The sequence below is a fragment of the Periplaneta americana genome, chromosome 1, assembly GCF_040183065.1.
Source record: "Periplaneta americana isolate PAMFEO1 chromosome 1, P.americana_PAMFEO1_priV1, whole genome shotgun sequence".
Lineage (NCBI taxonomy): Eukaryota > Metazoa > Arthropoda > Insecta > Blattodea > Blattidae > Periplaneta > Periplaneta americana.
The window spans coordinates 41,128,870-41,153,671 of NC_091117.1; the positions used below are offsets into that span (position 1 = coordinate 41,128,870).

Genomic DNA, 24,802 nt, shown 5'->3' on the forward strand with positions numbered 1-24,802 from the left:
TAATATGAGTCTTTGTGATATTCTGAGAGATTCACACTTAATTAACATCTATTCACCTAATCCATTAGAGACGGGAATTAACATAGCTGCAGGCATGGGCGAGCGTGGAAAAGAAGCGAGTAATGAGTTCAAAAATAGATTTCTATTATTCAGTCTGCACCAAATCGTTAATGACTCACGTAGTTTCGTAACTATAGACTTCGCAACTACGAACACTCTTAAAACTTGCAGGTACCTACGCAGGAAAATGAGTAACACATCTTTCCGCGTTTCACTCGTTAGTTTGAGCACGGTAATAAACATGTAACAGTCGATAGTGACAAATGTTACTCCACAGTTAATGGCTGATTACACGCAATAAACAGTTCGTGCAGACGGACGGGCGTGGTCAGCAGCTTAGTCACAATGGAATTGTGCTCGAACGCTCACCTGCCGAAGAACGGAAATACGCTTCCACAGGGCGCGGAACTGCAATCCGGTATACACGAATTCTGAAACTCGAAACATGCGGGTCTTGACTCGTAAGCAGGTCACGATTACAAGGCATGAGATTCCGGGTTTTGTATGCGTAAACCGAATAATCAATATAGCCATATCCATCAGGTAAAGTATGTTGCACACATAGTATTCTGGTATAGTCCCAATATACAGAGTGGTAAATCGGGTCTTGACTCGTAAGCAGGTCACGATTACAAGGCATGAGATTCCGGGTTTTGTATGCGTAAACCGAATAATCAATATAGCCATATCCATCAGGTAAAGTATGTTGCACACATAGTATTCTGGTATAGTCCCAATATACAGAGTGGTAAATCGGGTCTTGACTCGTAAGCAGGTCACGATTACAAGGCATGAGATTCCGGGTTTTGTATGCGTAAACCGAATAATCAATATCGCCATATCCATCAGGTAAAGTATGTTGCAGACATAGTATTCTGGTATAGTTCCAATATACAGAGTGGTAAATCGAAACAGGTACCGTATAGATTTAAATGCTAATATTTATACTAGTTGAACAATAAGTATGGAATATTGCTAATAACTTTATAATGTGAATATTCCTTGAAAGTGTTAGGTGTTATATTTATTAGATGCATGTAAGCATAGCGTGTAAGAGGGTTTAATAGCGTGTAAGAGGGTCTTAGTCTAGAAATATTTAGCTTAAATGTAGTTATGTTTATAAGTATGCATAAGGGTGTAATTATTTGTCTTATTTGAACTGTTGTATCAGTGAAGCGTGGTGAGTCAGTGAAGTTATGGTTTTACAGTGTAGTGAATAGTTCCGATCAGTGATAATTTATAGCGTCAATGAAATGTGTTATATAGTGTCAGTGAAATGTGTCCTAAAGTGTCAGAGAAATGCGTCATAGTGTCACTACAGTGAGTGAGATGAGAGTAAAATGAAAGACTATTGAAACTTATGTAGGGCCTATACATATGTAGGTTGTATTGTAAAATTAGGTTATTTAATGCATTATTATTAATTGTAATTATTGTGTTAAATTGTATTGTGTATTCTTATTGTATTGTGTATATAATTGTATTGTGTATTGTAATTTTATTGTGTATTGTTTATATTACTGCCACCGGGTGCTTGCCCACTTGCAGTGTAAATAAATACATACACATATCGCTTAATATTTTGTACATAATTTATCCTCGTGTATACAGTGAGTGCCAATTACACATTTTTCTTAAATGACAGCATATACTAATTATTTTTAAATTTTTAACTGTTTCCTCAAATCTGTGTGCGGAGAGGTCAAGATATATACAGGGTGTTTCCGGGCTAGTGTTACAAACTTTCAGGGATGATGGGGAAGGGCATATATATGTGTATATAAATCGCCCGGCGTTAATTAAGGATAACCACGATGATCCGGAAATTAATAGCAAATATAATGAATTAAATATGAATACTATGTGACGGGGTTTTTAGATAGATTGATTTTGTACAAAAAAAACACACACAAAAGTATCTGAAAATGTAATTTCACCCTCATTTGGCAGAAACGCATAGCTACATTTCGCATTCTGTACTCAATTTCGCATTTTACCGATGATTCAAGAAATACGATAATACGAAGTGTGATCAAAAAATAAGTTGAGTTGAGCCGCCACTTCTTTACACAAACTGTTATAGGTGGCTCGAGGTTAAGGGTGTCTACCCTGACCTTCAAGGTAAGTGCCAAGCCGTAAACCGCTCGCCTGATGCATTCCAGTATTTCATGAGGAGTGAGTAAGTGAAGTCGTGTTTTCAAGGCTTGTTAATTTATGAAAAATGTAGAAATTGGAGCAACGCAGCAGCATGAAATTTTGCTTCAAGCTAGGGTTCTCGGTTCTACAAACAGTTTCTAGGGTGAGGTTGCTGTGACAGAAAACATAGTTTGGTAAGTGCTTTCAATGATTTAAAACCGGCAATTTTTCACTGGACGACGAACCGGGATGTGGGCGACTATCAACATTGCTTATAGAAAAATTGTGGTTAAAATCGGGAATTTCATTAGGGCCCACCAACGTCTCATAATTGGAGAAATCTCATCAGAGACCTCTTTGTCTTACGGATCTGTTCAGACCATTCTGACAGATAATTTTAACATGAGACGTGGCGAGCCCCTGTACCATAGCAATGCGCCCAGTCACACGACACTGTTGGCGATTCAATTTTAGCACAAAAATCGATCGCAGTGGTCCCTCATCCACCTTATTCCCCTCACTTTTGGCTGTTTCCAAAATTAAAAGGTGTCATGAAAGGCCAGCGGTTTCAATCCGTAGAAGAAATTAAACACTCTGTGATGAAAGATCTTTAGTGCAATTAAGAAAGAATTCGAAGAGACTTTCAAGCAGTGCAATGGTAAGATCGTCGAAATAAGTGTGTGTGCACGGGATGGGAGTATTTTGAAGGGGATTAAAATTGGGTCATGCTAAAATGAAATATATGTGCAAGATTTAAAGACTTACCTTTTTTATTACACCTCATGCTTTTAAACAAAAGGTTACTTATTTTGGCCGCATTTGGAATATTTCGCACTTATCGTGATTGCGAAAATGTACCATCCCTAACTATGGCGCTCAGAAAGCGATCGCTTGAGAAAGGCTTCCGTGAACCATCCGACTGGCTGAGCATGACCTTCGCTCTAATCTACAATCTTGTGCACTGATGTGTTTCGCAGACTTGGAGCTATTGTTAGCTTGTCAGGATGGTGAAAATAAAATGATTAAACATTGAAATGCATTAATGCGCTAGCGAGAGCGTTTGTTGTAAAATGCGTGTGGGATCAAAATAGAAATAGAGTTCCCGATCGACTTGGACAGTTTCAATGAACATTGTTTATTTAACTTGCTAGTATACGTATTAGTGTTGGATTGAAACTCGTGTTTATATGACGTCTTTCGCGCATGCCTCGACTGCAGGGCAACAAGAAATGAATGAACAGCTTCGCCAGACGACCTTTGCGCCGTTCGTTGCGTTATCGTAATGTCAGACGACCTCGTGTGGGGTGTGGCAGTATTTTTCCGAGAGTAATAATTCTGACTCCTGCGCTATAATGTGTGAATACCTTTCTCATTGTTTTTCCTGTCTGCTTTAGTTCTCGTTTTATTGGCTTGCGAAATTGTTTTCACATCTTGATTACACACTTTTAACACTAAAGATTTGGTAAATGTTTATATGAAAACTCTCCTATTATTAAATGAAACTAAGATGATAATTTAATGACTATTGCGGCTTGATTTGTAATGTAGTTCATGCTTGTTTCCTGTTTCTTCTTTCGTTGCCTCGGTGGTGGGTGGGTTTATGATTATGATCTGTATGAGTAGTGTTCTGTCAAATAGGGTGTGCGTTGTGAAATTGAATTGTGTGTTGAGGATATGTTGTGAATGTGCGTTTGTATGTCTTTATGTTTCGTATGGTTCAAATGTGTTAATTTCTGGTTTTTCCGCTCAATTTGTAGGATATCCAAGTCTGTTTATATGTTGCTGTAGTTGTGGTTGTTGTTGATTTACGACTATTCTGCATATGTGAAAGTTTTGTGTAATTTGGTTATGACTGTGTTATGTTCGGTGTATTGTGTTTGAAGATATCTCCTAGTGTATTCGATATAAAGTCGTTACAACTATTGGATGTTAATTTATAAATTCCTTTCAGGTTGTATTTGTTCGTTTGTGTTTTTTGTGTCTTGAGATGTTTGTGTAATGTGTTTTGTGTTCTGTATGCAATGTGGTAATTTAATTTCCTGAATGGAGATGCGATCTTGTGTGTGTTTTTGTTTTCGTATGTTAGTGTGATGCATTTTTTGTGTTCCATGTTTGTTTCTTTATTTATTTTGATTATTTTTTACTTTATACTTCTCCGTTTTGTCCGCATTCTCTGTTTTCTGTCTCAATTTTGTCGTCTTGTCATTTTCGACTATTTTTCTAGATTAATCTATTTTGTTTCTTTCTTTCTTCCTTTTTCACTTCTGTCTTTTCTCCGCTTCCATTCTTTTATCGTTTTCTGTCAGTTGCCCTTTGTTTCTTCTCCTTTCTCTCTTCTCTCCCTGTTTATATTCCATTTTTCCTTTTTATTATTTATCTTTATTTCTTCCAAATGATAGACTACCTAGGAGATTATTAAATTACAGACCCCTTGGATACAGAGATCGCGGACGCCTGAAGAAGCGATGGAGAGACCAGCCTAAACTCTGATAGCTATTGATGATGATGATGATGATGATGATGATGATGATGATCTTTATTTCTTCTTTATTTTTTTGATGTGCAACATCTATATTCGACCTACATTGATATAAAAAAGAAATAATTTGCTGGAAGGGAAATTACACTGACACAATTCGACTTCGGTCTCCATGGAAGTGCTTACGTCACGCCATATACGATAAACTCAACAATGTGAACGAGTCCATTACTATGCATAAGGGGAGTCCGTATGTATATATATATATATATATATATATATATATATATATATATATATATATAGCCTACGTGGAAGAGTTTATTATAATCCATGGGACAATTGCAATGTATATATATTTTAAATAATGTTATCCAGTTGTGTTTTGGCATGGACGCGTAACAAAGCAGAAGCGTGGACAATACATATTTAACTATAGAAAGTTAATACAAGGTTGGCACTACTCACATAAGCTATACATGGATAAATAACAATATTTACGAGATATTCTCATATATTTATATAGTGTACACAAGTTAATTGATAATTGACAGTTATTTATTTTGTTCTCTTAATTGTACTGTTATTGTTGGAGTCATAGTCTGTTTCATTCCGTTAATAAGACACAGTTAAATCTTACATGACACTCAATTTATTTGTTATGATTTCATTAACTTCATTCCTGTATTATAGACGTTACACGCAATCATAGGGACTTTCTCAAATCCCCTCACTTTTTCTTTTTCATTCTTTCTGTGTTGCGACGTGTCATTTGATTATCGTAACGGTATAGCAAAATTGCACGGCATTTTTGAAACAGTAAGAAGAACACTGAGGAAAAAGAAAAAACAAAAAAACCACTCTATTACACTTAATATTTTTGGAGAAAAATTCGCTGCGGCGCCGGGGATCGAACCCAGGTCAAACTAAAATAACTGAATAGAACATCTAAACAGAATGAAACTAGAAACACTTCCAAAACAAATTTTCGAGTTTAAGTGAAAAGGAAGTCGTGACATACGCAGACCTAGGAAGAGGTGGGCTTAGGTCGAAACAGGTCAAACAAAGAAAAATATTTCTTTTATCGGCTTTCTCTTCCGTTCGACGATTATGCCTTGCATTCGTCCCGTCAGCATCTTAGAATTCGTTCTTAGGTACACAAGTTTAATGACCTGATATTAAATAACTCGGGTAAGAACACTGGATTTCATTAATGTTATCCCATTTCTTAGTCTTACTGACAATAAAAACTCTTCTTCTATCTCCATCGCTATTGTACACGTACGGGTTGACTCACCTGTATTTTGTATGCCGGTTTTCAGTGGTGTTCATGCTAGAGTAGCAGCTATACAATTAGAACTGGTTTGCGAAGTATACCAACATTTCAGAGGTGCAGCAGCACGTTACTGTTCGTAGGAATGGCTATCTGTGTGTCTTGTATGGAACTTGCTAGCATAACAGTGGGAGGGAGATGAAAAACTGGCTGTAAACGAACTTCAAAACGTGACGGCATGAATGGAATACATTGCACAATAAGGCAATAGGTTGCGGTGTTTCCGCAGAATAGCAGGCGGGCCTGTAGGGTATAATAAGGTGACGTAGATTATAATATTACTAGTGGCTTGTGCAGCAAATACTGCAAACTAAGTTCATTAGACGTTCAAATAAACATTTTTCAGATTTATTTTCAATGAAGAATACCAAACATTCTGAAAGTTATTTGCTTCCATAATAAAGAAAGATACCCTCTCTCGAACCAATACTGAAGAGAACCACGCATTTAAATATCTACACCACACCACCATTAAATATATGAAAAAGATCCAACCCCACTTGATTAATAACTATAAAAATATTTTATTTTTAATAATATTATTATCTTACGTAAGTTTTATAGCTTTCAGTAACATATACTATATATACTATATAGCCGCCACTCAGTAAAATATAGAAATCAAAATCTAATTTAAGTTATTATCTACATCTACTTATATAACCCCAAAATGTTTCACTTTCATATCATCAATATAGCATTAATATGTATAATTAATTAAAAATAGTCACATCATGGCATTAACTACAATAATATTTCATTTCTAATGGTGATAATGTCATCAAACCACCTCAAGTTTTGTAGTTTTTAATATCCAATGCACAGCTGTACCCAGAAAATTAGACACCACATAATCGAACCTGTAAATTATTTTTAGTAATTTAAGTTTTTAATAACCAATTTAATTTGAGCTCTAAATATGTCAGCATTCTTGCAGATCATGGCCTTCGTGTAATATTGTTTACTGTAATGTGTGTTTTGTTTTATTCTGAAATGCAATTAGCTAGTTCTCAAAACTGACGACAGATGGATTTTGGGAAATAGGAAAATTATGTTGAAAAATTGACATTTCACTGAAAACTACTATTTTTCTGAAAAACTTTGAGTTCCAAGTTTCAAAATGGGGGGTCATTTATTAAAATCCGTTCAGCAGTTTTCCCGTAATTTCCATTACCAGTTCAAATTATATACTGTATATAGATAAACGTAGTTGGAAGATATTCCTGTTACGGTTGCTAGAAAAACACGAATGCGAGAAGTAAAACTCTTTGGTTCTTTATATTTCATGCGTTGACCTCAAGTATTTTTTACACGAATATCGGAAATTTATTTTATTTTTATTCCCTTCGTAGTGAAGGAGGCAGTAGGTAATACCGAAAAGTATACGCAGTTTGATTTTGCTTCTGTTTGGCCTTAGTAGATCATATCTGGAGGTGTTTGCAATAATTTCGGGATGTTTGAACTGCGTAGTGGAAAACTTTTTGTTGATTCTATCTTCATAACGTGTTTTGCCTATTTTTGTTCGAAGGCCGGCCTCCAAAGAAGGCGGTTGAAATCAAGGGAGTCGCATGATTATGATTAATGGAAGGAATAATTCTGGCCGAAGACGGTGTGCGTCTATTAGACTGGCATCGACCAGCGTGTTAATAACCAGACTAGCAACTCGCGCGTGGATCCTCAATGCGATGCTTTTTCACGTAAGCGCGTCATATGTGATCCCGGCGATATGTTGCGCAATTTACGCATTGCACAACAATTTTTTTTGGTATAATGCTAATGATGCGTGAGAGTTACGTAGCAATAATTAATGGTTCACTAGAGCCGTTTCTGATGGCACGAGCATTGGCGTCAGCTGCAGGAATCGCCTGGTGTTTTACTGCCCCATGGAATGTTTCTTCCAATATGAACAAGGATGCAGTCGTGCCAGGGCGCGCCGGGACGCCGCCCCGGTACTTTTTCCTGCAATCTGGGAGCGCCTGCTTCTGTATTTCTAATTTTTAAAATGACAGTCTTACTTGCGTCTTACTCAATTTTGTATAAACATGGATTAGTAGTAAGTATAACAGTAGTGGCAGCACTTAAGCCTACATATAATACTATACGCTATTATTCGACCCTTTACCTGCGCGCTTAAGCCTGTATAGTTACAATAGACTGTGATTCATATTTGAATCATCTTGAAAATGTGATAATTCATTGTAAAGATTCATCAGGAAAACAACTATACTTACTTACTGGCTTTTAAAGAACGCGGAGGTTCATTGCCGTCCTCACATAAGCCCGCCATTGGTCCCTATCCTGAGCAAGATTAATCCAGTCTCTACCATCATATCCCACCTCCCTCAAATCCATTTTAATATTATCTTCCCTCTACGTCTCGGCCTCCCCAAAGGTCTTTTTCCCTCCGGCCTTCCAACTAACACACTAGGCCTATATGCATTTCTGGATTCGCCCATAAGTGCTACATGCTTTGCCCATCTCAAACGTCTGGATTTAATGTTCCTAAATATGGCAGGTGAAGAATAGAATGCGTGCAGTTCTGTGTTGTGGAACTTTCTCCATTTTCCTGTAACTTCATCCCTCTTAGCCCCAAATATTTTCCTAAGCACCTGCTGCACGACGGTGCACACGGGACGGCACTGCTTACCCTTTGCACATTTCAGCGAGTGCTGACGACCACTGGCTTAGCGATAGAGTTCTTTCTTATCGTTACAAAGACCTGGCTTCGAATCTCCTCTATGTAAAATTTACGCATTTAAACACAGTGTACACGATAATTCCCCAGGTATTCCGAGGTGGGACTTAGTCTCTGAACAGCGACCAACTCCCTTGTCAAAAGGTGTACAGTGGTGTCCAAAAAGTTAAGTCTTAACGCGCGGTTCACGTGAGCTAAGACAAATTGCACGTCAGAGAGCAATATATGCTTGTACATGTAATTATTTAGCTTAAATCGATTCTTAGACATCTTATATTTGTGCTATAAATGGCGTGACTTTGCGTGTGATCATAATATTGAAAATATTGAGCACTATTCTCGCAAAGCACCGAAAAAATGACATTGAATTAGGTTAAAGAACACTTTAAATAAGGACAAAATTGAATGTTGCGAGGACATGAACCTCCGTATAAGAGTATTTTCACCGAAACGGGTACGTTGTATGGTAGCAAGTGTTATGAACATTCTCAAGTGTTGTGGTCATACTCTAAGCTTACGGTAATTTTTTTTCGTCTTAGAAATATTTTATAGGCCTATGATAAATATTTTTGCCTACCATTGTGCATAAATCAGTCCACCATCCATGCATATTCGTGTCTGTCCATCCGTCTATGAATACACGAGTTACAGAGAACTTAATAGGTGGTGGAGTATACTCTGTGAAAAGCTTTGCATAATTATTTACAATAACCATTTATAGTTTTGAATAAGAGCTGTTCTTACAGAAGATAACGACAATTTTTCAGTATAGCCTATGTAGTGGCCTGTTTATGTCTCAGCTGTGAATCCATAAAAGCTGCCATACATTCTTACATCTTAATAAACAGTTACAACCATGCTCATTCCTGCTTCCTCACAGTAGCTATAATCCAATTAATTGTTTCCATCTTTAATTAAACGTAAATATTTAACAGGATGAAATAAATATACTGCTAGTTCACAGGATTAACGGCTTCATAGCTGGATACCTGGTTGTTCTAACAAAGTGCACTGGTGCACTAATTAACATGGAGGCATGAGACAATTGCTCTGCCAGCCATTATAATTTCTTTTTGGCTCCACCTGTATCTGATTGATATTCTCAGCTGTAATGATCTGTGCACGCAGTTTTAGGGGAGGTTTCGACATAAGCTAATTAACAGATCGCTGGTAAGAATTATCTATAGGGCATATGATATATTTAGAGAAACATGATACTTACCGTTTATCTGAAGTTCTTAATGCAAACAAACATTGAAGATGGAGACAATTAGAGAGAAAGAAAGGAACGTAGAAGAAATAAAATAGTAGGAAAGAAAAAAACGGAGAAAAGAAGATACACAAAGAGGAAAGGGAGAAAAATACGTGTGGGGGAAAAAATAAAGATAAGAGACGGTGAAAGGAAAAAAGAGAAAAAAATAAAAACTGAAAAAGAAGGCTGAGAGAAAAGGAAGAAAAAGAGGTAACTTAGGGGCGGAAGAAGATAAAAAGAGGTAAAGGATGATGGAAAACAGGGATTAAGAAGATAAAAAATAGGGAAGTAAGCGAAAGAAAACAAAAGAAACAAGAATATCTTTTACATTCTAAAGCTGCTTTAGATGAAACACAAAATAGTTACAGTGCTTAATGTTGCTAATTGGACTGTCTCGAATGCATGTCTTATTAAAAGGATGGTCGGTCTCAAGTTCACATTATGCGACCCCCAGATCAAGTGACCGTGACGCCATTGCTGCATGTGGTCAAGCTGGAGCGTGTCCGTCTGTACTTGGACGTATATTGATCTGATATCTTTGACTTGTTTCCTAGACAGTGTTGCTTTCGCTCATATAGATAGAGCAAAAGCGGTGTTGCGCCCTAAACTCTCAGAACTGCGTTATCTCCGTTTATTAGGGGACGAAATGGCCTATTGGCTCTACATTGAGAGGATAAAAAGAAAGAAGGGAGCACTCCAAGCAAATATGCTTGATATCGGTGCGACGGATATGACGTCAAACTACACCTTCTATGCCCCATAATCCTCCGCGAAATACCGCCAATCGCCAAATATTCAATTGCTACTATCGGTTTCGGTCATACGTAAACGGCTTAGAATGAATGTGGAGGTAATAGGAGTATTAACAGCTTATTGTATCAATGTAACTTAAATTTCACTGTATATTTATTAAAAGTGTTACGGTTGTGACATGGACTGAACATTTCATTTCCACATTCTTTCTTTTATTTATTTATTTTTTATTGGGTTATTTTACGACGCTGTATCAACATCTAGGTTATTTAGCGTCTGAATGAAATGAAGGTGATAATGCCGGTGAAATGAGTCCGGGGTCCAGCACCGAAAATTTACCCAGCATTTGCTCGTATTGGGTTGAGGGAAAACCCCGGAAAAAACCTCAACCAGGTAACTTGCCCCGACCGGGATTCGAATCCGGGCCACCTGGTTTCGCGGCCAGACGCGCTGACCGTTAATCCACAGGTGTGGACTTCTTTATTTTATCAAGAAGGATGTTGGCACTCCTTCACATGTTAAAGCATAGGGGAACATATCAACGGACATATTCTACAGTTCAGCCGAGCAGAATATTAGCTTATTTATAAAAAGTAACACTTGCTGAACATAACTACACTTTTGAAATATTCACAACAACATGAAACAATTCGTAATAATATGAACAAAACAGCTGATAAACACGCCGGAAAAAGAGATGAACTATGGGTAATTTGACGGCCATACTAGTACACCTTTTTGGTTCCACCGTTTCAAGTTTGTGGCCCAAGGTTGGCTCTACAGTTCTTATACCCGCCACGTCTGATAGACAAGCTTTATGTTGTACCAACTTTGATATTTTAATTAGAAAGTTCATGTCGTTTAATAACGCCGTTTATTTTCTTAGTAGCGCTTTTAGAGTGTGGTCAGGGACGGCTGCGAATTTTTGCCTTATTATAACATGAAATATTCTTGAGAAGGTCTTTAATTTTTATACTCCTACTCCTACAACGGTCGTACATGATGAAGATGACTCACATTGTATGATGTCCCCGAGTGGGACTTTGAGTCATCTCTGATTGATTGTGGGTCTTATCTGACCAAGTAACTGGCACAGAGATTACGCGGATTATTCAAGAAGTCCCCATTGTACTGAAGTGCTCGGTCCTGCTATAACTCTAGTCTACCGTTTCTCACAAACTGGGACAAGTTCAATTCCGGGTGAAGTTTGTAGTGGGGCATGCTTGACGTAGGCACGAGATAATTATCATGTCTAAAATGGATGGATAAATTTAATGACAAAAGAATTCATTAATATGATATTGAAAACAGTGCAACAGCCCTTATATTTATGCGTGGTCAGTATGATTTGATAGCTGTTTTTAGGTGAACAAGTAACTCCATTTAAATGTACAATAAGCGACATTTATATGGTATGGTATGTTAGGAAAATTTATCCATAGTTCCAGTAATTTCATAACATTTAATTTCTTTCTCTTCATTTTATCTACGACCGAAGTGAAGAATTTAGAAAGAAAGGTAAAAATACTTAACTTGCTGATAGTACACTCCGTTTCTGGAGTCTGTAGAATTAGTCAATGCATTTGGGTGGAGCCTATGACAAGCGAATAGGTGGAGCTTATCAACACTACTATATCATTAATAATACGTAATAAGTTATTACTTATCAAATATACAGCGTGGTTCAAAAATTCTTTAAACATTTTCATACGCCTATTGTCATTATAAAGTAACTATTAATCCAATAACATGGATTGTATCTCTATTGTTATTGTGCGAAAGTATTAAACATTTTCCCGCGTCAATGAAACCGGTACTTGGAGAATTTTACTATAAATAGTACGATATTTTTAGTTAGTTATTTTACGACGCTTTATCGACTGCTCTGGTTAGTTAGCGTCTGAGTGAGATGAAGGTGGGAATGCTAGCGAGATGAGTCCAGAGTCCAGCATTTGTTCTTAATGAGATGAGGGGAAAACCCCGGGAAAAAACCTCAACCAGGTAACTTGTCCCAACCAGGATTTGAACCCGTACCCGCTCGTTACACGGTCAGGCAGGCTAACCGTTACTCCACAGCGGTGGACTAGGTATGCCAATCACATCATTTTTGCAATGTGACTTTATTTAATAACATAGTTGAGGATTTTATATTTAGTAGTCTACATATTTCACAAAACATAAAAATTCAGTACCTAATGACAGAACTTCATCTTACCAAACTACGAAGGTATTATCTTCTCCAATAAGAATACACACGTAGTCTACTCTTAACGTCTAACACTTTGAATGAACTACTGCGGGCACGCTCTTGCAAGCATATCAGTCAAGGTTAAAAGAAGGATGTGACACAAGGGACACGCGTGTTAAGTAGGCGTCGATAATAAAATGATATTTCATCACAAAGTGGTAACAGATACTGAAAGACTTCCGTCTTTGGATAGGCTTTAGTTCCACAACTTGCAGAAGAAAAATAATACATGAGAGACATCGCAATAATTTAATTTTGAAACAAGTTATGTAATTCCAATTATACTGTTACTGTGTCATTTAACGGTCGTTTCGAATTAGAGACTATTCACAGATAACAGAATGATTATCTGGCGATAATGGAGCAATACTGGAAAGAACATTATGGAGGGGACTTGATTCCTCTAGGGAAACTTGCATTACATCTAATGTCATACTGCTCTTGTGAAAATTTACTAAACGCCAATAAGAAATCTATATTTCGCTTAAAACGCTCCTACCTACTAATATAATATGAACAATAATCTTATAGACTAAATGAAAAAACATTTACAATCCCATTTAACAGATTATGAAATTGAAAATTAGATAATGAACATAAGTAATATACCAGTATCTCATTTTCTCAGTTTTATCAGTACCGAAATATGAAGAGTCGAGAGGGATGAAAGTAAGATTTCAAAGAATGAATAAATTAAAATAGAAAACTTAAAATTGTTTTATGCAATGGCAAGACCCTTAATTTCTCGTTATTCGCCCCGACTTTACGAGCATGGCTCATAGATGTCGCTAATTCCGAGAAACGCAGATCACTTTATCCTATATAGAGTGTATCACAAGCGCTGGATCTATATTATACTCGATTATGATGATTAAGTATTATTGTGATGTGTGTTAAAATCTTTATCAGTAAATTTTATTTATTACTCTTTGAATTCATTTACATCTGAAATTGTCTGTTTCCTGTTAAAACAAGCTTTTTTTTTAATCGAAAGTTCACATTATTTACAGCATACGTAATAGATTTTTTATGATAGAAGTTTGGAAAGGTTATCTGTTAGAAACGAGTACAAAGTTTCTGAAAAGAAGTGAAGTCGAGATTCACGACACAAGACTTTACGAATATGTATCATACAATGTTTTCCTAAGATAGCACAGATTTGCATTAAATAAATATTTCAATTTGGAGAGGTTATATCATCACGATTTCACGGCCGTCTAAACTCAGACCCATTAAGAAATAAGTGTCCATGGAATTACAGCCTGCTTTATTCATGATCACGATTTCATGGAAGTCTGAACTGCCCATATAATCAACAAAGCGGTTAAGAAAATTTGAATGCTTAATCTTGTTGCAATGAATACTACAGATGCAACTTCAGAATAATACGGGATAAAATGTAAATATGAATGTTAAAAATCCTACTTGTGTTACATGTAATATTTGCATCATGAAGGATCGAAATAATGCATTAATTTCTTACTCAAAATGTGCACAATGAATATTGCATTTACTTCGGCAGTGCGCGAAATTAAGTGATTACTTATTTTTTTACGCACTAGCATTTTAAAGGCTCACTTTATACACTGAGAGCAGTGGGTAAAATGAAACTTTACGTAATAATAATAATAATAATAATAATAATAATAATAATGTTTTATTTTCGCTGGCAGAGTTAAGGCCATAAGGCCTTCTCTTCCACTCAACCAGCCTTAATCAATACAATACATAAATTTAAATTACAAATATTTTCATTACACTTAAAAGGTTCTCCAGCAATAATCTTCACTACACATTTATTTAAATTTAGATAAATCTATAAGGTAAAGTAGTAACTTAATTTATGAGCTAATTTAATTCAATGAATTATAATTAATTTAATATTTGAGATAGCTAGTAAAATGATGAAAATTAATTTAATATAAGCTTACTAGGACTATGTTACAGGGAGAATATATATATTTCTATTTCTATAATGAGAATATTAATGTAATTGCCATTAGAGGTTTTGTAAATCTATTTAGAGAAATTAAAGATAATAATAATAAGAATGGACAGATGTTAGTTTCATTATAAGTAACAAATATTAATCAGCAATTCATCTGTTAAGTAAGAATTTATGTAATTTTGACCTAAATGAAGCTATTGTCCAACAACCCCTTATATCACTCGGAAGCGAGTTCCAATTTCTAGCAACTGAAACTGTATAGGATGAAGAATATAAAGATGTCTTGTGGTAGGGTATAATGAGTAAATTGTTATAATGAGATCTTGTACTTAGCTGATGATATGCGGATAAATTTTGAAAACGAGAAGCCAAATATATTGGGGTAGCGGTGCGCAGAATTTGAAATAAGAGAACAAGAGAATGCAGGGCTCGTCGATCGCTTAGCCTTAGCCAAGACAGAGTTTGGAAAGACGGGGAAACATGATCATACTTACGAATATTACAAATATAACGGACGCACGCATTATGCACACGTTGTAGCCTGTTGCTCAAATTTGCATTTAGGTTACTGTATATAAAAAAAATTATTGTCATGCCTTAGTTTTGCATTCCTATTATTTTTACAATTTAGTTACACAGGTATAAAACGCTGTGATTTACCACACACACTGTCTTCATTCAACACCATTTGAAGGGTAAATAGAGGACCGTTAATTCCTTTAATGAATTAATATTATCGGCCGTTGTAGCTGTGTGGATAATGTGCTTCTCAACCAAGCTGCCCGAAGTTCGATTCCCGATGTGGACAATGGAAGAAATGTATTCTCTGTTTTTATGAGACTGGGTGTTTTGTGATTGTTCTGTGATGTCTCAACAGGGGCCTTCCGCCATGCCGATTCCATGACCAGAGAGACCCGCATTTATGAGATGTCTAGTGACTCTAGTGTGTGATTAAATGAAATTAATCTCCCTCGTCTATCCGCAGTGGTGTGTAAATCTGACAAATTAAAGGGGCTGTTAAGAAAGAAAAGAAAGAACAAATATTTGTAAGGGTGTAAAACTATTTAAAAATGGCATTCAGTATGAAATTATTAAAATCCCTACCATTAACTAGAGTTTTAATATTCCAGAATACTTAAATTTGATACTCTTAAGTTGGATTAATTTTACTCCTGATAACAATTAACATATATAAGTACCAACGAAATTTGCATATACAGCAAAACTTGAGGAAATAACACTACTATACTCCGTTTCTGGAATCTGTAGAGTATAAGAGACGAAACAAGTCCTTTGCGCAAGTGGTGAGTGGAGGGGGTCAGTCCAATGACCGCTCTGGGAAAAAGCATTGATTGAAGACGAGCGTCTAAAATGCCACCTCTACCTATCACCTTCTGCCACGCACATCTTACCCCCTAGCGGCCTTGAGCCGATGCAACCCGCAATACAGTGGGACTAGAATTTTGGTGAATTTGCATTTTCTTTCTGTTAAGGCGGAAACGTTGTTAGAGGAATAATATTGTCAACATTCGGCTTAATCAGCGTAGTTTTGTTAGACGGTTATTATTATTATTATTATTTTTAGTCTATATATTATATTATATTATATTATATTATATTATATTATATTATATTATATTATATTATATTATATAATCTGAGTTCATGAGAGCTCGTTTTGCTGTTTGTAGACATTCTTTAGCCAACTTCTGTATATCAGATTAGGCCTAAAATAAAACAAAAGGGACAAGCCTGTGATGACAATAAGCATATGAAAGTGTTTAAAGAATTTTGAACCATACTATATATTGATACCTACGTAAGATTTTGCTACTCAATGTAGCTCCCCAAGTTCATCACGATGCTGGGTGGGTGGGTCCTATAAACTGGCCAAAATTTCACGAGAAAATTTCTTTCCCTATAAACATTGTAGCCAGAGCTTTTTCCAAGGCATGAGTCCCTAACACCATGCAAGAAAATTTAATCTGATTTAGAATACAATATTATAGCCCTATTTCTGCTGTGTTAGTTGAAGGTAGGAGAATGAATTAACAGAAAATTTACGACATATCCATGTAGTACTTATTTATAGATCACAATTAAGAAAAATTCTGACCTACTGAAAAAGCGATGAGTGTTGACCCGGAAGAAAATAGGTTTATGCGATGATGATGATGATGATGATGATATGATTAATATAATTTCTTCAGATTATGCATCTAATAATAAATCGTTAGTAAATATTTTCAGAATACAAGAAAAATAAAAGTACTTCAGAAATGACTTACTGTCAGCATAGTTTTTATATTGCGTGGAACAAGTATTACAATATCTTTATCCCTGATTTTCAGGGCGTCATTACATTTCGAAGCGGGTCGCATGTGGCTCACGCATCGCGTGATTTGTAACACGAATGTATAACATTCAGCCTCGTTATTTTGACTTGCTACAGATTCGGAAATATCTGAAATGGAGGGAGACGTTTCAGCTACGCAGCATCAAACGTCGGAAGTCGCCGCATCCTGTTTCATGGCTGGATTTACCGTGCAATTAGCGTGAAATTCCCATGCGCGTTTATTCGTTCCAAGCAAAATTCCTCGAGCGCTAATAGAAACTTTCCCTTCCTACGCGTATCTGAAATTTATATAATGTTTATATTGGTTAAATATTTTGCGGTCTTGACTTTTTTACTCTCTCATCGCAAAGTATAGGGAGAGTACAGTGGCACTACTAAAGATATATTTTTTTTAATCCAATAGCGGGTACTCGACTTTTCGTCATTCATCTAATGACCTTCCTCTAGGAGTGGCGCTCTGTAACTATTATATCTTTTTGCCTCCATAACGTTGCTCTCAGTATACTATAGGAAACGAAATCTTTAGTACTTCATGATGATGGTTAATGAACATGGAGGTATTCCAGTAGAGGAAATGAGAATATCTCGCGAAAATCTGTCACCAAGCACCGTCTTATTCCACCACAAATATGTGTATATAATAGTTTTCTCTCCAAGGGCAAGTCTTTCACTGCATACCCAGCTTTCCCGAATCTTTTCTATTTCCTGCTTCCTCTTAGTCTCCGCATACGATCCACATAATATAATGCCGTCTATCATCTAATATTTTCTTCTGCACCGAGCTCTTATGCCGTTCACTATTCCTTTCAGTGCATCCTTTAGTAGACAGTTTATTCTCAGCCAGTGGCCCAACCAATTCCTTTCTCTTTTCCTGATCAGTTTCAGCATCATTCTTTCTTTACCCACTCTTTCCATCACAGCTTCATTTCTTACTCTGTCCACTTCACACGTTCCATTCTTCTCCATATCCGCATTTGAAATGCTTCTCTTCACAGAGGTCCGCAGTAGATGCTCCGTTTTCTATTAAAATATTCCTTTGCCATTGCTGTCCTTTGATTTCCTAGCAACAGCTCATGTTACTGCTTATAGTACACCCCAAGTATTTGAAGCTGTTCACTTGTTATAGCCTACTGCCTAATTACAAAATCGCACGTTTACCTTCTTTATTTTTCTTTCGATAACCATGGTCTTCGTCTTGTTTGCATTTATCTTCATCCCATACTGCTTACAGCTGTCATTCAGCTCCAGTAGCATATTCCTTAGTATCGTCTCTTCTTCTGCTAACAATGCCATATCATCAGCAAATCTGATGCACTTCGTTCTTCTTCGTCCTACTAATACCTCTCCCATGTTCTGAAAACAGTTCTTCATTAAATCCTCCAAGTAGATGTTGAACAGAGTAGATGTTAAAGGGCAAACTTGCCGTACTGTATAATATTTAAAGGAAACATTTTCAGAGTCTCTAGTACTGAAAAAATGCCTTTGCATGCTGCCAGTATGTTCGTGCTTACGTCTGCGCACACCTTTTCCTCGTAAACTGCTCTATGGATTTCATTCTTCCGATCTGCTAGTCAGTTCTTCCGGAGAGGTACGAGTATTTACGTAAAATGTAATAATTCTTCTCTGATTACAAGATGAGTATGTTTGTACCCCTTATTACAAAATTGAATAACACTGTTACCTGAAATTAGTTTGAACTTTTTCGATTGTGATTTTATTAAACAGAAATAGGCGACAAATGAAACGATATAGGGAGTGTCCCCCGAAATTCGCGCTCTCAGGTTCTGTCGTGTGAATTCCGAATGAAAATGGAGACGAAAATGTTAGTAACAATTTCTCGTACGAAGAATTTTTAATTGCACAATTCTGCAACACAAAATATCTTCGTAGTCCACTGAATTGTCAGTCAATTAGTCTACTGGGAAATGTCCACTGCAAAAATGTTCATCATCATTAACGTCCAGTATCAAAAATGTCCCCAGTTATCAAATGTTCATTATGAAATATGTCCACAGTCATTAAATGGTTATTAACTTAAATGTTCACTGTCGTTAAATGTCCAGTATCAGAAATGTCCACAGTCATTAAATGGTTATTATAAAAAATTATCCGGGAATTATTACATATACGGTATCATGAATGTCCACAACAATGTTTGTTAAATGTAGATTAATAATTAGCCGTAAAATTAAATTAAATTTAAATATTTTTATAACTAATTTTATTTTGTAACTAGAAATAAATATAAAGTAATTACATAATTAAAATAGGCCATTTGATCCAGGGAACATTCGTGTTTGATAGAAGGATAACTCGTTTAATATGTTACTTAATTTAAATTGCATCCAAATAATTAAAATGCGATCATTTTGGTCCAGAGACCACTCATTGGTGCAATGACAATTCCTTTAACATGTTTCTAATTTTTTATTACATGCAACCATAGTTTAATGAACATTGACATCATTTAGATTTAATGTGTATACTTTATTTTACTTGTTATAGGTTTCCATTGAATTATGGTAATAACTTAATTTTAACCCTTGTTTTCTACGTATTCAGTAAATGGCGTTTGGCCCACTATGGTTCTCAACCCTTCAAATAACTTAAATTATATTATATAATATTATATTACATATATTATATTATATTATATTATATTATATTATATTATATTATATTATATTATATTATATTATATTATATTATATTATATATTATATTATAATATATATTATATTATATTATATTATACTATATTATATTATACTATATTATATTATATTATATTATATTATATTATATCATATTATGTCAGAAGTTACTGTAATAACATTATAGCATTATGTCCATCTAGAGAAACTACACTTCCCAATGGTGAAATAATAATTAGTTATACAAATCGGTTAATTTAGCTTCTGATATTACTTCATACACACACAGAAACATTCTCTGTAGGCTATTTTTCATAGCTTTCGATTGTTGCTGTCCAAGGCCCATTATAGACGAAGTCATTTGTTTTTTAATTCATTACACGGCCTTAGATGGCAGTTATTTTAATTTTAAAACTCATTTATCTCATTAAATATCAGTCCTATCAAACTTTTTCAAGGAATAAAACTTATCGAAAATTATTTAAAAAAAAACTTATGTTATGTAACATTTTTCACAAAAATCAATAATAAGCGAGAAATTTCGATTTATTTAATTCAGGCCCCCTTATAACCCCCCTTTTAAAAAAATTTATTTTGAATGCCATATAGCCTAAAATCTAAGTTACCTCGAACTTAATTTATATTCCAATTTTCATCGAAATCGGTTCAGCCATTATCGCGTGAAAAGGTAACAAACAAACATACAGACATACAAACAAAAATTTCAAAAAAAGCGATTTTCGGTTTCAGGGTAGTTAATTATATATGTCAGGACCAATTATTTTTGGAAAATCGAAAATTACCAGAAAAATTTCGGCTACAGATTTATTAAGTTATTAGTATAGATTTTCTTCCCCACCGGGATCAGCATGCAGCTTTATATGATATAAAAGTGCTGGCAGATATTGTTTCACATTATTATTATTATTATTATTATTATTATTATTATTGTTATTGTTATTATTATTATTATTATTATTATTATTATTATTATTATTGTTATTACATCGATTTTATTCGAAATGCAATCCCTTCATTTCGTCTTTGATTTGTAATATACTCCTTGTGGCTTACTTTATGTGACCATAGCGAATTTGAAAATTATGGTATTCTCTGTGTCATTCTGTTCTTGTGTTATGTATTCTATAAATCTCCAAATACTGAAATGTTATCCGGAACTATTTTTTGAAATTTAGAGTAATAATATTCGACTGTATTAGTGGTTCTATGACCACCTTGCAACGTTATTTTATAGAAATTCCACATAGGAGGTGCAAATCTTGGCGGTGTAGCTCTCCGAAAAGAACGATGAATAATCGTCTCTGTACATACCATGTATTGGAAATTGTGACTTGTGGACATTTCTGTATATTGGATGGACATACTGATTTGAGGACATTTCTGTAAGGTAAAGATTGGTAATACTGTGATATGAGTAATATTGTGATAGTTCTTTTTGACAATTTATTACAATTTTACTGATAGAGAGAAGGACCGGTTTTGTGCAGCAACTTGTCCACGAACATTCTCTTAATACGTTGGCGCAAAAAAAATGATCTTCCTCTCGCTCAGTAAAATTGTAATAAATTCTCAGAAAAAACTGTCACAATATTACTCGCATCACAGTATTACCAACCTATACCCTATATTGGACATTTTGACTTCTGGACATTTCTGCATATTGGGCATTGCGACTTGAGGTCTCATTTGATTGAACGTGTTGGTTTTGGACATTTTTGTGAAGAACTTTCTGTATATTGTACATTGTGCTGTGGACGAATTGATCTGGAATGAGTCCACTCTATTGTAAGGTTTACGATGTTTATCATTGTAACTAACAAGCAGTAAAATGCTAAGTAATAGTTCAACAATTTCTTACGAAGTTATGAATTAATATAATATAAGACAAATCATTCCTACATCAGAGAAAGGTAATTAAAATAAAATGTTAAAATAAAATAAAAAAAAAAGAAATAAGAAACGAGTGAGGTTGTTGGAAATATGAACGTTTATTTTTACAGCAGTGTACGTGCAGCTTAAGCTACGATCGCAGAAGTAACATTTATTTGTAAAATACCATGTTGCCACGTTGTGCAATTAAAAATTTTAGGACGAAATTTTGTCACTAACATTTTTTTCTCAATTTTCAGAAGATGTTCGTGTGCGCGAATTTTGGAATAGTCTGTATATCATATGAAGACTGCACTGCAAGAATGATGGATGTCACTTTCTTGTCGAAAATGAACCAAGACTGTCAATGCATAGCTTAAGACATATAGAATGTACATAGAAAATTATATGGCATTAAACTGATAGTCATTGTCCAGTAATGATCGGAAAATCACAGTTAAGCTTTGAGCGCTAAGCATTTCAAACTTTCAATTGCTTCTCCTGCAAAATGTATTCCAAATGACATCCATAATTCTTGCAGTGAACTCTTCATATGCCCCTAAAATATTTAATTCATAATTATTGTAGACTAATTTACAGGGCTCTAAAGTCTTTAGTTCATCACTAATCTTGATGGTTGGGGCGAGGGTAAGAAGCGTTTTAGCTAATGCGTCACTTTTTACTTATTGTGCTTAATACTTCGTAAAGGGGTTAGGCTTTGGAACAAGGAGAGAAGCGGCAATATACATTTTGTGACTGCACTAGAAAACAATGTGTAAGAATTTGTTCGCGAAGGTGACAATGGTTGTTTAATTTGCTTTCTAGTATGTATCATTACGTTACATTCTTCTGTACATTTCTCACTTATGTCACTTATTTGTATATTATGTACTTTAAAAGTGCTGTGTTTATAGTAAGACTTACAAACTGTAAGGGAACGTGTTTGATTCCCGTAAAAAGAAATGGGGTTTTTCTCTTTGCCACAGTTTCTATAATTGCTTTGGAGTACATTGTTCCTTATAATTAAATGGGTAACTACACCATCACTGCCCCTTTCTCCTCATAGCAGCGCTGTGGAGTGTTACCAAAGGCAATTTACCCTTTATATGCACATTAAACAGCTGAATTGTCTTGCTTGACATTTGCTCTTTATATTGGACTAGACTTTAGCAATTTCACAGAGCACAATTTCACGGAAGTGCCAAGCTGATATATACACACACACTCGCACGCACGCACACGCATTTCATTCTTATGTATATACAGTGTGTTTAAAAAAGAATTGCAAACTTCGACAGTGGATAGTATTCATCAAAATAAGTAAGCCGTTGTTATTGATTTTTGGGCTTAATGTTTATTAGAAAGACTTTACTTATTTTGATGAAAGCTATCCCATACCGATGTCCCTCGCCGTAGCGCGTAGTTTAAGGCGCCAAGTCTTGTACTGGCGCTTCGAAACGAGCGCTAATTCGAGTCTTTATAGAGGAAGAAATTTTCTAATGGAATTTCGGCCCGTTTATGGAACGGGTGCGGATCCAGCATCGTGATGAATTTGGGGAGTATAGTGAGTAGCGAAATTCGGTTTCTTAAGCCAGCTATAACGGCTCAGGGGATCATCGTGTTAACCATACGTTCCCCACTATCGTTCTCCTCTGCTGAGGCATGTGGACGGGATAATACCAACAATCGCTTGTCGGCCTTTACCCCCAATGACTTGTAATTACGAAATATGTAAAACTTTGCTGCTGAATTCTTAATGTCAGGGCTGCTTGTAGTGTTGGAACTCTCAAGTTACACGAGTAAGCATAACCTTAATTTTGATGGTCTAATGTTCTTCGTTCTGTGATTTCTTTTCACAGCTTTCTTAGTCATTCTATTCTCTGTAGATATAACATTCCTAACCCATCTGAGACGTCTGGCTTTATGTTTATTCACAGTACAATATTTTTAAATTTGTCATATATATGTGTATATATTACGAATTCTCCTGTAACTATTTCCTACAAAAAATCCTGAACATTATTTTTTCATAGACTTCTACCACAGTCTAGTATATACAGTCACGAAGCTCAATACGTAGTAAATGTGCATCCATAGATAGTTGCTAACCACTAGGATCGCTAATATCGCCTCATTACAGACAATGCGAAATAGTACCGGCACAGTTTATTGTTCCTAGCACCCTCACAACTCAAGCTTCGTGACTGTATATACTAGACTGTGCTTCTACAATAATTTTTACTAGTCTCATTTGGTCAGTATCTAGATTTCACAACGATACCGGTACTTTAAAACTGGTTGTATTAAAATCGTTCTTGTAACTGTGTATCTTTGGGCATATATAATTTTATTTTATTATTATTATTATTATTATTATTATTATTATTATTATTATTATTATTGTTGTTGTTGTTGTATTTTAGATACACGATAGTAGTGATTTGTATATTGTTTGTTTGTTTGCTTTTTTTTTGTTTTACTTCAGTTTCTGAAATATATTTCCAGGTATTTAGATTTGAAACTGTTCAAACTTCTTTACTATTCCGGAATAATGGTTATGGAAGAGTAGGCCTACAACTTATTTTGTTTTTCTTTTTTCAGAATTAATTTGTATGCCGAGAATCTTTGATGGAGTTGTGCAACTGCATGGTAAGATATTTAATTTAATTTCCGTTTTCTCAAAGTAAGCTTGCTATCACCGCATGCTAGCAAGAAATTTTACTTGTCTAGTTTGCCCTTCCATTTAGTTTTATTTGAAGAATATTTTTATTGCCATATAACACTTGAAAATGAATCTCCTTGTTTTTGTTCAATGTATGTCTTGATTTGTCTAAAAGAATATTTAACACACTGACATACAGAAATTAGTTGGGTCCTGTTTTTAATGTACTGTACTAATAGCAATTCAAGTTTATCTGCTTTTATTCTCATTTCTACCTTATGTTTCACGAACGAATCGTTGGTGATTCTGCAGGCTGTATATTTACAAGGATGTATC

At 35.2% G+C, this 24,802-nt stretch overlaps 1 protein-coding gene across 3 annotated transcripts in view; it reads left to right on the forward strand.

Annotated features, from left to right (window-relative positions):
• Positions 1-24,802, forward strand: part of RalGPS (Ral GEF with PH domain and SH3 binding motif) — a 356,648-nt gene that overhangs the window by 241,711 nt on the left and 90,135 nt on the right. For all 3 annotated transcript variants that reach the window (XM_069818974.1, XM_069818967.1, XM_069818983.1), the window contains one exon: positions 24,406-24,453. The gene's annotated coding sequence lies outside the window, so the exon portion shown is untranslated. The remainder of the gene's footprint in view (positions 1-24,405; positions 24,454-24,802) is intronic.